This window comes from Rhinopithecus roxellana, chromosome 8 (genome assembly GCF_007565055.1).
Source record: "Rhinopithecus roxellana isolate Shanxi Qingling chromosome 8, ASM756505v1, whole genome shotgun sequence".
Lineage (NCBI taxonomy): Eukaryota > Metazoa > Chordata > Mammalia > Primates > Cercopithecidae > Rhinopithecus > Rhinopithecus roxellana.
In genome coordinates, this window is record NC_044556.1 from 118,881,688 (window position 1) to 118,895,043 (window position 13,356).

The window sequence follows — 13,356 nt, forward strand, 5'->3', positions numbered from 1 at the left end:
TTTTATGTGCTTGAAGAAAAGATGTGTGCTATGCATCTCTATACAACAACTGATATTTTGTCGGTTACTGGGGAGTTTCTTCCTTGAAGTGACACTATGGTAAACCTTTTTGTGGAAATGATTATCCCTTATTTTATCTTTCATGTAAATATGGGTCTTCTAGAATCTCATCTGCTCCTAACTGCTCACAACTATCCCTCAGGAACTCAGGAACCCTGAGAATGGAGAGGGAATCAACGTGAGCCAGAACTCAGGATAGTATCTTTGGGAAGAGTCTGGCTCTTGGGATCTTACAGACTCAGGGCTGAGTCCTGTCTCTGACATGCACAAGCTGCATAAAATTGGATAAGTGACTTCGGCAACATTTCATCTGTAAAATGGGTATAATAATCATCTAGATCTAATAGTTTATAATTTAGATTCGATGAGACTATACCTGGTAAACCCTGAGAATAATAAGTGTCAGTGTTAGCTGTTGCCATCATCCTCATCTTGGCCAATAGACACTGAGAGATCTCCTCCCATTAGCATTTAATCCATGTAACCCTTTTGCTCTTCACACAGCCTCCAATATTTATAGTCCATATCAAGCCCACTGAGGAGTGTAGCTTTCAGACCCAGTCACATAACACTATCTACTTAGAGAAAAATGAGAAAAAGAAGGGGAAAAGCTACATGACCTTCTTTTCCTTCTCTCATGACATCTAAAGTGTCCGTAAAAGTCAGAACAGATAATAAAAAAATACATGTTGATTGACAAGTTCCTTGAATGTCACAGATTTCTACAAACCCAGAAATCAAGAAACCATGTTTCCTGTAGCACACTCATTCCACAAAGATGTCACGGGTACCAGAGAAAAACAGAGAGCAAGGGAATTAACTAATTAGCTTCAGTTAGGCACCAGGCAAATAATACCATTATCTTCCTACCTAATAGCCTGGGACCTAATCACGAGCTACTACTGACCATAAATATTCATATTGGCATTTGAATTTCACATAACTGACCTTTTATGTGAAGAAGCCAAGCTTGATCAAGACTGTGGGATACTAATGACATGCAGTGGAAGAGGATACATGAGAAAATATTGACAGGACCTTCCCACAAAATATGAAACCAGCACAGAAAAGACTTAAAGGAGGTAAAATAATACCTGATACTGGACTGAGCTGGCACCACGGAGTCTCTCCTCTCCTCAGCTCCTACCAGACTCTACTGAAGGTAGGATTAAAAAAAGAAAATGCTTGCACTCTCGAATCTTTTAGTCAGTTACCTTTGTCGATGATAGGGCTGATGATGGCTAGCTTGGCCTATGGGCTTCCTGCACTGTCTGCTGCTCTCTTTTGGGTTTGGAAATCTGCTTTGAGTCTCAGGAAGGCCCTGTGAGAACCGGGGCAGAGCCAAAAGTGAGAAAGTAGGGAAGGTTGGTAGGTCAAAGGAGAGACAAGGAGACCTTTGAGGGAGGTGTCCTCCCAGGGTGCCCAGTACCTGGCAGGAAGGTGGCAGAGGAGGCTGGACACTGCTCATTCTTTCATACATAAAAGGGACTTTTATTAACTATCTCTGTGTAAAAACTATTCTAGAAACTGGGGAAGTAAAGATGAACAAGACCTGGCCCCCATCCTTAAGGTTATCATTATATGTAGGGAAAACCAGTAACACACACACACACCACTTTAATACAATGGGGTTTCATGTGACAAGTGCTAAATGTGAGATGTGAACAATGTCTAAGCGATTCCAGAGGAAAGAATGCCTTAAGGATATTGGGGGTTGTCAGGAAGGTGTCTCAAGGAAGATCATATTTTGGTCTAAAGGAGCATGAGTTTGCAAAAGTACAAGTTGAGGTGAGAGTACAGGAAGAGGACAAGTCTTCCAGGTGGAAGCACCAGCATAAGCCCAGGAGATAAGAGGCAATCCTTCGAGGGTTAGTTCCCTTGAAGAGTGAGGTGGGAAAGATATGTGGAGGGGAAATGCAGGGAGATGTCTGCAGGCCAGATCACAAGTAATAAAGGGGGCCCTTCCTAGTGTCTGTATCTAGGACATAATTTGTCTCCAAGAATGCATTTGGCCAGAATGTCTCATGTGCTCTAATACCTCTCAGGAACATGAGAATATGAATGGGGAGGGAAAAGAGGAGGAGGAGGAGGAGGAGGAGGAGGAGGAGGAGGAGGAGGAGGAATGCCCCACAATTAGGGGGCTTCAATAAAGTGACATGTACCCTCAGTTACAAACAAGAAGAGAAAATGTGGCATTTGCTCTTTCAGTTGATTTTGGTCTGAAGTCTTAACACTGTCTTAAGTGAATACTACACCCTCTAATTTTCTGAAATTGCAAGGTAAATGTTTAAGAAAGATGAAAAACAGGGAGTTAGTCCTTTTTTTATTTTTTTCTGAGGTTAACCTTAAGAGTGAAAAAGAGTCTGCCTTCACATCACACCCACGCAGATCTCTGGATTCTTAGGATGAGCAGGGCTGTTGTACTAATCATGTTTTCTTATTGCAGGATGCAGAGCTACATAATAGCTGGGGAGTAACTTCACATTGAGGAGTTAGGTTTCAGAGCTGGCTCTTAGGGATCTGGAATAAAAGCAACTCATAGTCCCTCACAGGGTCTCCAGTTACTGGGAATGGGCAAAGCTTGCTGGAAAAGAGGAAGAAGGTATGCGCGTTGCAACCAGTTTGCAGCTCTGAAGTCACTGGATTTCTCAGCTCCTCCTTTTCTTCTTCCTCCTCTACCTCTTCCTGCCCTTGCTTCTCCATGAACCCAAGCCCCTGCCCCACCACATGGTTAGAGAAGCAGCTATAAAATAGGGACAAATTACCATGAAATTAGTGAGGGAAAAACTTTACATTTGTCTATTCTAGGGAAATTTTCCCCAAAGGGCTCAAAAAGATCTGGCAAGTGCTCCCTTCCTGCCTCAAATAGGTGGGAGTGTGTGGCAGTTCCATGTCTACCACATACTAAGCACTTACTACAAGGCTCTAGGCATTGTTAGTGCTTTAAATAGATGTCTCCATTTAACCATCTCTACAACCCTACAGTACTATTGTGACCATTTTATGGATGAGAAAACGGAGGTCCAGAAAAGTTAGGGGCTTCCCCAGAGCTCACAGCTAGTAAGTGGTGGAGCCAACATTTAAATCTTGGCAGTCTGTCACTAGAACCCTGGACATCTACCACGATACTATAAAGCCTCCCAGACTCCCAGAAATATGCCCATGAAATCTCCTAGATGCTGAAAATGAACCAAATTTCACCAAGGCCTTTTTAATGCAAATTATTCAATTGGATAAATGTGGATTACTATATCTTCAGGACTTTTATTAAAACTTGCTCTACTGTGTATAAAATATTCAAGATACATATGAAAAGTAAGAACAAGTGGCCATGTATGTGGTATGTTTACTCTTCCTACACACCAGTGTAGGAATATCTGAGCTACTGGATCATTGTCCACTTTGACCTTGAACAGCAGGCAGATCTTTCTAGCCATGATTGTTCCTGAATCACCAAACTCCTCTTCCTGCCCTTGCATAATGTGCCCTGCCCTGCTGACAATGCATGCCCCGATGTACTAAGTCACAACACTGAATATTTCTCTGTCCTCATTTTTTTCAGCAAACAGCATGAGTATCAGCTCCAGCAGAATACCCACAAGGTTGTATGAAATTCAGTGGGAGAAAATTCTAAAGTAAATGCTGCAGAATTCTATTATACAACACTGTTTCCAGAGTGCCCAGCATGTCACATTGCCCTGTAGAGCTGGGAATGCAGAAACAAAGGCCTCCAGTGTTGTTTCCATTTGTAAGAAGGCTGAATTAACGTTGCTAGGGAAACAAAGCCTCAGTTTCCTATTAAATTTACTTTCAGCTTATGTGTCACACCTCTTGCAGCCTCGGTGAAACACAATAAAGGAAGAGAACTACAGTTCCTTTATTAAAAGCTCTTAGCGCACACATTTCCCAGGTAAAGATAATCCACAGGAGGATAGATTTGGGCAAATTTCATCATAAAGGTGATTCAACTCCACCTAGGTTTTGCTATATGGTGGGGGAAGATCACATAAAAAGATGCCTGTGTGCATTGCTCACTGTACCTAGGAGCGCACGACACAGGAATTGCATTTGTCTCTATTTCCAGGGGTCATAGTACAGTCTAGAAGTCTTGGAACTTGTGTATAACTTATAATGTATATACAACTTATGTATAAGTTATAATGTAAGTTATTATGTGTATGTAACAATCAAAGAAAGAGAGAAAATTGGAAGAAATGCAGTAATGAATGGGGTCAGAATGGCGGATAGAGGGTCGGAAAGCAGGAAAGGAAGAAAGCAAATGGTAGAATCAGTTCAGTAGTTAGTAATGGACCACGAGACTTTCAAGAGGGAGCTGATCAATTGACTCTGATGTTGTTAAACATACAGGAGAAATGGGTTACGGCTAAGGCAATCCAAACCAGGTATCAAGGATGATCTGGAGAGAGGATATGGATCACACTTGGACGAGGCTGTGTCTGCACAAGCATGGGCTCTTCCTTTGCCGAAAAATGCCACCATCTTAAGAGCTAAAACCAAGCAAGCTTTCTGCAGACTGCTCAGATGTTAGTGTCTGCACACTTCCAGGGACTTGTCAAATCCTGGTCTTAATGCATCGTCAGTCCCCAAGGTTCATGCAGTGGTCCATGCTTTCCAAATCTCCGTTCAAACATCAATTCCCAAGGACATCTACCCTAACACTGCAGACTAGATTCAATCCATGCTATGCATTCTCAAAACCTAGCTATCATTTTCTCCAAATTACTCAGAAGTTATGTATTTCTGTGATTTTATTTATCTTTCTCCTTTATTAGACTATAAGCTCCTTGAATATAAGAAGTGTGCTTGTTTCTGCTTAGCATTGTATCCTCAGTTCCTACACTGAATCTGGCACATAGTAGAGGCTCAGCTAATATTTGTTCAATGAATGAATGAATGTATCCTAATCAGATATGACTAAAAGGTAAACAATCATCCCATGATGACTAATGATACCAAGCCTCCAAAGGCCAGCAGGAAGTCACAGAATCCCAAGCAACTTCTGACTGAGCTCCTTTCCTAGGGAAGCACACACTCCCAGACAGCACCAGCCAGAAGTAGACCAGATAAAATTTGGATCCATCATGAATGTTTAATTGCACTCTTATCTTCCACATACAATGTCAGTATTTGACTTGCCTTGTATGACCATGGGAGGCTTTCAGAATTAATTTCTGAATAACTTCTTAAGGCTTTTTGGTATATTGACTTCAGCCAAGGATCATTGGTATTTCCTGAGACCGGAAAGATTTGGGCCTCGTGCGTAAACAACATCTTGGATCAGGCATGGAAATTTCAACAGTACTTGGCAATTTCCTAGCGGCTTACAACTGCTGATCCCGCCAACACAGGGAGTTTAGATGCAGTTTCCTCATCCCTCTAGTTTCTATAAATGTCCTTCCTGCAGAAAGCAAGTGGCCAGAGGCACAGAGAATAGTGATGTACTCAAGTTTGTCTTCTGCAGCTGAGTTAAGAATTAAATCTAGCTCCAGTGAGGAAGCAGCAGACCATGCATTCAAGACCAGTTACATAAGTGGTTTGAATCACATTATTTTCTATCAAAAACTGTTTTATTCATTTGTACTATTCCATTTGTGATATCAAGGTAAGTGGGAGATGGGAATGTGTCAAGAAACAAAGGCTCTGGGGGATAGCACAGAATGCCCATGAGTAAATCTGTAAGACTCTACTGATAACTGTTCCTTTCATCAAAAGCAGGAAAAAGGTCACCAAGAAAGACATGGCTCTGAGGAATCCAGAAGCCACTAGATCGTCTCAAAATAGAGAATTTCCTCAGAAAGAAGCAGAAAGAGGCCCAGATTTGAGTCAAAGGGACCCAGATATGAATACTGGTTTTGTTACTGAGCTGTGTGACGTTGGGCAAGTTACTTCACTTTTCTGAGCCTCAGTTTCCTTATTTTAAAAGCAGAATAATAATATCTGCCTTCCATCACTGTTTCAAAATTAGAACTAGCATGAAGAGAGGCTCCAGACTGCTGTCTGGCTTGTAATAAGTTCAGCTGTCATTTCACTGGCCATCTCCAAATTGCCCTCACCACTTCTCCATTTTTCTTGGTTATCATCCTGGACCATGCCGGGTATACTTTATTCATGCTACTGTTTTGCATGTAGTTTGCTGAACTTAGAAGTGTGATTTTCTTGGCTTTAATATCTACGATAGTAATAACTTGAATTGCCTATTAATTGCATTTTGTGGTCTCATGGTATGAGAGAGAGCAAAAGCGAAAGTGAGAGAGCTAGAGAGAAAGAAAGAGGGCAAGTGAGGGTAAGCAAAGTCCAGAGACAACTACATAAACCATATCTGATTATGTGCATCTGTCAGAAGCAGGCCAGACCCACGGGATGATCAGGAATAAGTGCAGCTGGAACAGAACCCAGATGTCTTTCTTCTGGCCCCTCGTCACATTCACTCCCACTTCTCTTTCACTCCTCGTTCCCACTTCTCTTTCTCTCCTCGCTCCTTCACTCCAGATTTGGTACTCCTTTAGGATCCCAGCCTTCTACCACCACCACTTTAATGAACTTTGGTCCTGACCCTCATGCCTATCATCATCTTCTATCTAGTCCAGAGTGGTTCTCATGTACTCTCTGGCTCTGTCCAGGCCCAGCATTTCCTCCACTGTCCCTTCTCAATTGAGCCAACTTTGGCTTCCAGTGTCTGTCCTTTTCATCTCTCCTCAATAGGTTTCCTAAATCCACCACTGATTCAATGTAGTTCAGGACCACTGTTCTTCCTGCCTCTAGTTTTGTTTCCTGACTAGCTCATTCTTCCTTTTCATTTCTTTGAGCCAGGGGGCCAGGACAGTCTCTTGTTCATGTTTGCACACCGCAGGGTTGATCGCCCCGTGCCACTACAGACCTGACCAAATGTGAACTTGACTTAGATCTTGCATAGGCTATGCAGGTATAAAAATCCAGGCTCCTGCCATCAAGCAGCTTACATATGATTGGCAGATAACACAGACATATTAACGATATAAAGAAAAAACAGCCACAAAAAGTCTCATTTGAATTTGAATAATGTTCTCAGTAGATCATTATTTATCTGAGAGTGAACGCACCAAAAGAATCCAACAAAAAAAAATGGTCCTAACTGGATTATTTTTATGATTACTTAATTCCAAATTTATACTAATATAATGAGTACAATATGATTTGCTAAAGTACAATGCATAGGGAAAACAGAATCTGCTAAGCTAAGAATGACCTGTCAGTGATTCCATAAAGACTAACTTGCTTAACAGAGACTGGATGACACAGAATTTAAGGTACAACTGCAAGGATATTGTAACAATTTTGATGGTGATCAATAAGTTGATGATTCTTTATAGTTTATTTCAAAAATAGCAACTATTTTAAAGCACTGAATTTCAAGTATACACACACAGAGATACACATACACATAACCTGCTAAGTCATCTTTTGTCAATCATCGTACTTTTTAGAGTTATATATTTCAAACTTCAAAAATATTAGATATAACTCACATTGTTAACATTTGGATAATGGCATTTCCAATGCACAAACAAGGGCTATTGATCAACAAAAGAAAGCATACGATTCAAATAACTGAATTGCAAAATTAAGAAAGCACATCAACTTTGCATATTAAAGATATGTAGGAAAATATATTCATAAAACATCTGTCACCTGTTTCAAAAGGGAATGCTTAATTAGAATGCAATGACCCAGCTTAAATGGTTCAGGATTGTGTCCTGACTGAAAGTAGCCAAGGTAACTAAAAGTCAAGTCAAACAGCTGCTCACTCTGTTGCCTAACTTTGTTCACCTAGTTAAAAGTTTTCATGCTAGATAATATATTTCCCACATTTGTACTTATTTTTCAGTTTCTAGGAAAAAATGTAGAGGCATTCTGGCTTTTTTCTTGGTACAAGTCATGATTCATTTGTTATTATGGTTACAGATAAGAAATATCCAAAACAACAAACAAACAAACAAACAAACAAACAAAACCAGATAAGAAACATCCCAGATATTTCTACGTAATTCTAGACATCTGGATGTGCTGAAAGACACTTCAGATTTGAACTTTCCTCCCATAATGTTTGGTCCGTGTGCATTAAAATCCAGTTAAGCAAATCTTTATCTTAAAGCCTGCTATGTGGAGAATCTGACCTGAAATGAACATCCAGATATTTTTTCATAATTGGGGGAATTCCAACATGAGTGAGAGACAAGACCTTACTTCCAAGAATAGACATTATCACCCTTTACTTCCTGTCAACTAGAGTGTGGGCATGATATTTGAAGGAATGACCCACAGGTTCGGGCTCAGGTTTACAGAGTTGAGACCCCAGTTGTGTGGTCACAAAGGACGCATGGTGACAATGCCAACCAGCAGTGATCAGAGAGGGTAACTCCTATAGCATATCTTTGACCATGCTTCACTTCCTTTGGTTTCCATCTACGCCTAGTGTATTATCCTTCAAATGGAGGTATGAGATATTATTCCTATAAATTTATATTCTACTTAAGTTAACCAGATTAATCTCTGTTTTATTCACTAATAGAATCTTGACTAGCACGAAAATCCTAGTAGAAGTTATTGCAATTTACAGAGCTATAGGATAATGAAAGAGGAATGGATAAAACAATACACAGAATTTATTATGTAGCTTATTTGCTGACAAAGGCAGTGAAAATATAGCTAGTGTTAAAGGATGGGGAACACTGATGCTCTTGGCACAGATTGATGGCATGACTAATGAAATTGTGACCTATGATGTGATGATATTAGGGAATTTGTGCTCAATGTGTTAGGTATAGTCATGGTATTGTGTTTATGGAAGAAAATATTATTTCTTTAAATATTCATATTTCCATATGGGCAATGAAAAGCCATTTTGTCTATAAATAAATTTGGCATTAAATTTGTAAACATTAAACATAAGTGACGTATATATGTATTTTATTTATGCTATTTTCTCTAGTTTTTATGTGGCTGAAAATGCTTAAAATAAAGATTCTAAAAATTATTACTTGCAATTACCTGAGAAGATCACAAACCAGTTGGAAGGAGGGGAAACAAGTATCCATTGCCATAGAATAGTAAAAAGTGTCTAAAGAATTGAAGGATGAGGTCCAATGACAATATTATAACCCTAAATTATTAGTTAAAATTATGAACTTAATTATAGGGACTCATATAATTTTGTAAAATTGCCTCTAATCTCTTATAGCTACTTAGCTAAAATAAATGAATAATAAGCACTAAGTTCTATCATGCACATTGTTGAATTACATCCATTGAGTTCACAGATTTCCCAGACCTTTTTCTGAAAATGTGGACACTGACAGAGAACACATGGAATGCCCAAAATTGGAATGGAGCACTAATGGGGGGGTTTGGAGGACTTGGAAAATCAAGAACCTACAGCTTCCATTTAGTTTCCTCTCTCAATGGAAGTAGCTTCTCCCTTGCCTCAAATAATTATTCCTGCCTTTCCTGAGGACCCTGCAACTCTCTAATCTGTAGAAGAGATTAATTACATTAATTTACAATTGGAATCCATTTCTCTTCATGCCCCGTTACCCCACCCTTCACTTTCTCCAGAATCCTAACTAGAATCGGATTCCCAGTGTGCCCCAAATCTGAGAAGATAAAATCTATGCTACAATAATTGCAAAAATTGTATAAGTTATGTTAGGAAAGACATGGTTTATATATGTGCTAATTTCTGGATTCTGAGAGTGTTCAACTAAGAAAGGCACTGCAATTTAATCAACTGAATTTATTAATATAGGTACAATGAACACATTTTTTAAAGTTAATACACTAGTTCAAGCTGCTGGATCTTATTGTTTTCTTTTCTTTATTTTTATTATTTTTTTTTACTTTAAGTTCTGGGATACATGTGCAAAATGTGCAGGTTTGTTACATGGATATACACGTGCAATGGTGGTTTACTGCACCTATCAACCGATCATCTAGGTTTTAAGACCCATATACATTAGGTATTTGTCTTAATGCTCTCCCTACCCTTGCCCTCCACCCCCCAACAGGCCCCAGTGTGTGATGTTCCCCTCCATGTGTTCTCATTGTTCAACTCCCACTTATGAGTGAGAACACGCAGTGTTTGGTTTTCTGTTCTTGTGTTAGTTTGCTGAGAATGATGGCTTCTAGCTTCATTCATGTCCCTACAAAGGACATGACCTCATTCTTTTTGATGGCTGCATAGTGTTCCATGGTGTATATGTGCCACATTTTCTTTATCCAGTCTATCATTGATGGGCATTTGGGTTGGTTTCTTTCCTAACTGACTTACTTCTACATTCAACATTGGCCACAGGAAATAAAGTTGACATTCCATAAATTTCTTGAAATGTTATTAAGAAAGTCATCCAGAGACACTGAAAGACTGTTGAAGTGAATTTTATCATCCACTGACCCTCATACCCAACTATGACCTCTGAAAGGATCCTCAAAATACGCCCATTACTAAAGCCTTCAAAAATATATTGGTGAAAGAAATCCCAGCATCTTTATAAAGTGTCCAAGTTGTTCTCTGTAGGTGAGAGATGCTGAGGTTGAAATGAGCTCAGTGATTTCAACATGGGTTGAAAGATTCAAGGTGGAACTTCACCACCAGATATAAGGTATACATTATTACCAAAATAGATTACTTGGGTCAGTATGGTAATTAGAATGATCTCACTCAAAAGCCGCAGTTCTCAAACCATAAACTAAGATGCCCAAAGCTCTGCAGCAAAGCCAGAGAAGTGGCCCAATATCTTGTAAATGTTCAAGGAAAACACAGTGAAATATACTGGATGTACCACTAGCTCAAGATAGTTACAATTTCCACTTTAGACCATGCTACATTCCTTTCAGTAACATCATATCTTTGAAAAACAGGGTTTTGGTGGCTGCTGTGGTAAAAAGCAGATACTGACATGAAAATTAATGTTGAATAGAAAACGAGGGTGGTAGTTTTCAATGTGATTCCCAGATTTAAAAAGTTAAGTAGTGCCTAATAGGTATATATATTCCACAAGTAAGAAATTAAAATTATTTAAAGATAAAACAAAAATGTACTCTTTTCCTTCAATCTGTGTGTCCTGTGTTCTTCATGTACACATACATCCCTTTGGTAAGTAGTTGAAGTTATTTAAGAATAAAACGAAAATATTTTTTGTCCATTTTATGCATATTTCTTTTATATAATCAACAAGTTATTAGGACATAAATATATATGAAGTTGTTTTAGCCCAACTACTTAATAAATGGAACTTTTGGTTACTTAATTTGACCCAGAGGCACCAAAAAAAATTACTGAGACACTACGGACACTAAGACTGAGAAAGTTTAGAAATCTCTATCCACAGAGATCTTCATTACTGTTACTAAGACCAAACAACTTTATTTTATTTTTAATTTCATTTTATTTTATTTTAAGTTCTGGAATACACGTTCAGGACTTGCAAGTCTGTTACATAGGTAAACGTGTGCCATGTTGGTTTGCTGCACAGATCAACACAACACCTGCACACATTAAGCCCTGCACACATTAGATATTTATTCTGATACTCTCCCCACCTTTACCCACCCCTCCCCACTTCAACAGACCCCAGTGTGTGTTGTTCCCCTTTCTGGGTCTATGTGTTCTCATTGTTCAGCTCCCACTTATAAGTGAAAACATGTGGTGTTTGGTTTTCTGTTTCTGTGTTAGTTTGCTGAGGATAATGGCTTCCAGCTATATTCATGTCCCTGCAAAGGACACAATTTCTTTCCTTTTTATGGTTGTAGAGTATTCCATGGTGTATATGTGCTACATTTTCTTTATTCAGTCTATCATTGATGGGGATTTGGGTTGATTCCATGTCTTTGCTATTTTAAATAGTGTTGCAATGAACATACATGTACCTGTATCTTCATAATAGAATGATTTATATTCCTTTGGGTATATACCCAGTAATGGCACTCCTGGGTCAAATGGTATTTCTGGTTCTAGGTCTTTGATAAATCACCACACTGTCTTCCACAATGGTTGAACTAATTTACATTCCCACAAACACTGTAAAAGTGTTCCTGTTTCTCCACAGCTTCGCCAGCATCTTTTGTGTCTTGACTTTTTAATAATCACCATACTGACTGGAGTGAGATGGCATCTCAATGTAGTTTTGATGCTCATTTCTCTAATGATCAGTGATGTTGAGCTTTTTTTCATATGTTTGTTGGCTACATAGTAGACACAATAAAAAATAAAGGGAATATCACCACTGACCCCACAGAAGTACAAACAACCATTAGAGGATACAATAAACACCTCTAAGCAAATAAACTAGAAAATCTAGAAGAAATGAACACATAAATTCTGGACACATATACTCTTCCAAGATTGAACCAGGAAGAAGTTGAATCCCTGGATAGACCAATAACAGATTCTGAAACCAAAAAAAAAAAAAAAAAAAAAAAAAAGCCCAGGAACAGACAGATTTACAGCTGTATTCTACAAGAGGTACAAAGAGGAGTTGATACCATTTCTTCTGAAACTATTCCAAATAATTGAAAAGGAAAGACTCCTTCCTAACTCATTTTATGAGGCCAGCATCATCTTGATATCAAAACATGGCAGAAATACAACAACAAAAAATAAAACTTCAGACCAATATCCCTGATGAACACTGATGCAAAAGTTCTCAATAAAATACTGGCAAACCAAATCCAGCAGTGCATCAAAAAGCTTATCCACCACAGTCAAGCTGGCTTCATTCCCTGGATGCAAGGTTGGTCCAACATATGCAAATCAATAAATGTGATTCATCACATAAACAGAACTAAAGACAAAAATCACATGATCATCTCAATAGATGAAGAAAAGGCCTTTGATAAAATTCAACATCCCTTCATGTTAAAAAGAAACTCTCAGTAAACTAGGTATTGATGGAGCATACCTCAAAATAATAAGAGCCATTTATGACAGGCCCATAGCCAATATCATACTGAATGGGCAAAAGCTGGAAGCATTCCCCTTGAAAACAGGCACAAGACAAGGATGCCCTTTCTCACCACTCCATTTCAACATAGTTTTGGAAGTTCTGGCCAGGGAAATAAGGAAAGAGAAAGATATTCAAATAGGAACAGAGGAAGTTAAACTGTCTCTGTTTGCAGATGACATGATCCTACATCTAGAAAACCCCATTGACTCAGCCCAAAAGCTTCTTAAGCAACTTCAGCAAAGCAACTAAGCAACTTCAGCAAAGTCTCAGGATACAAAATCAATATGCAGAAATCACA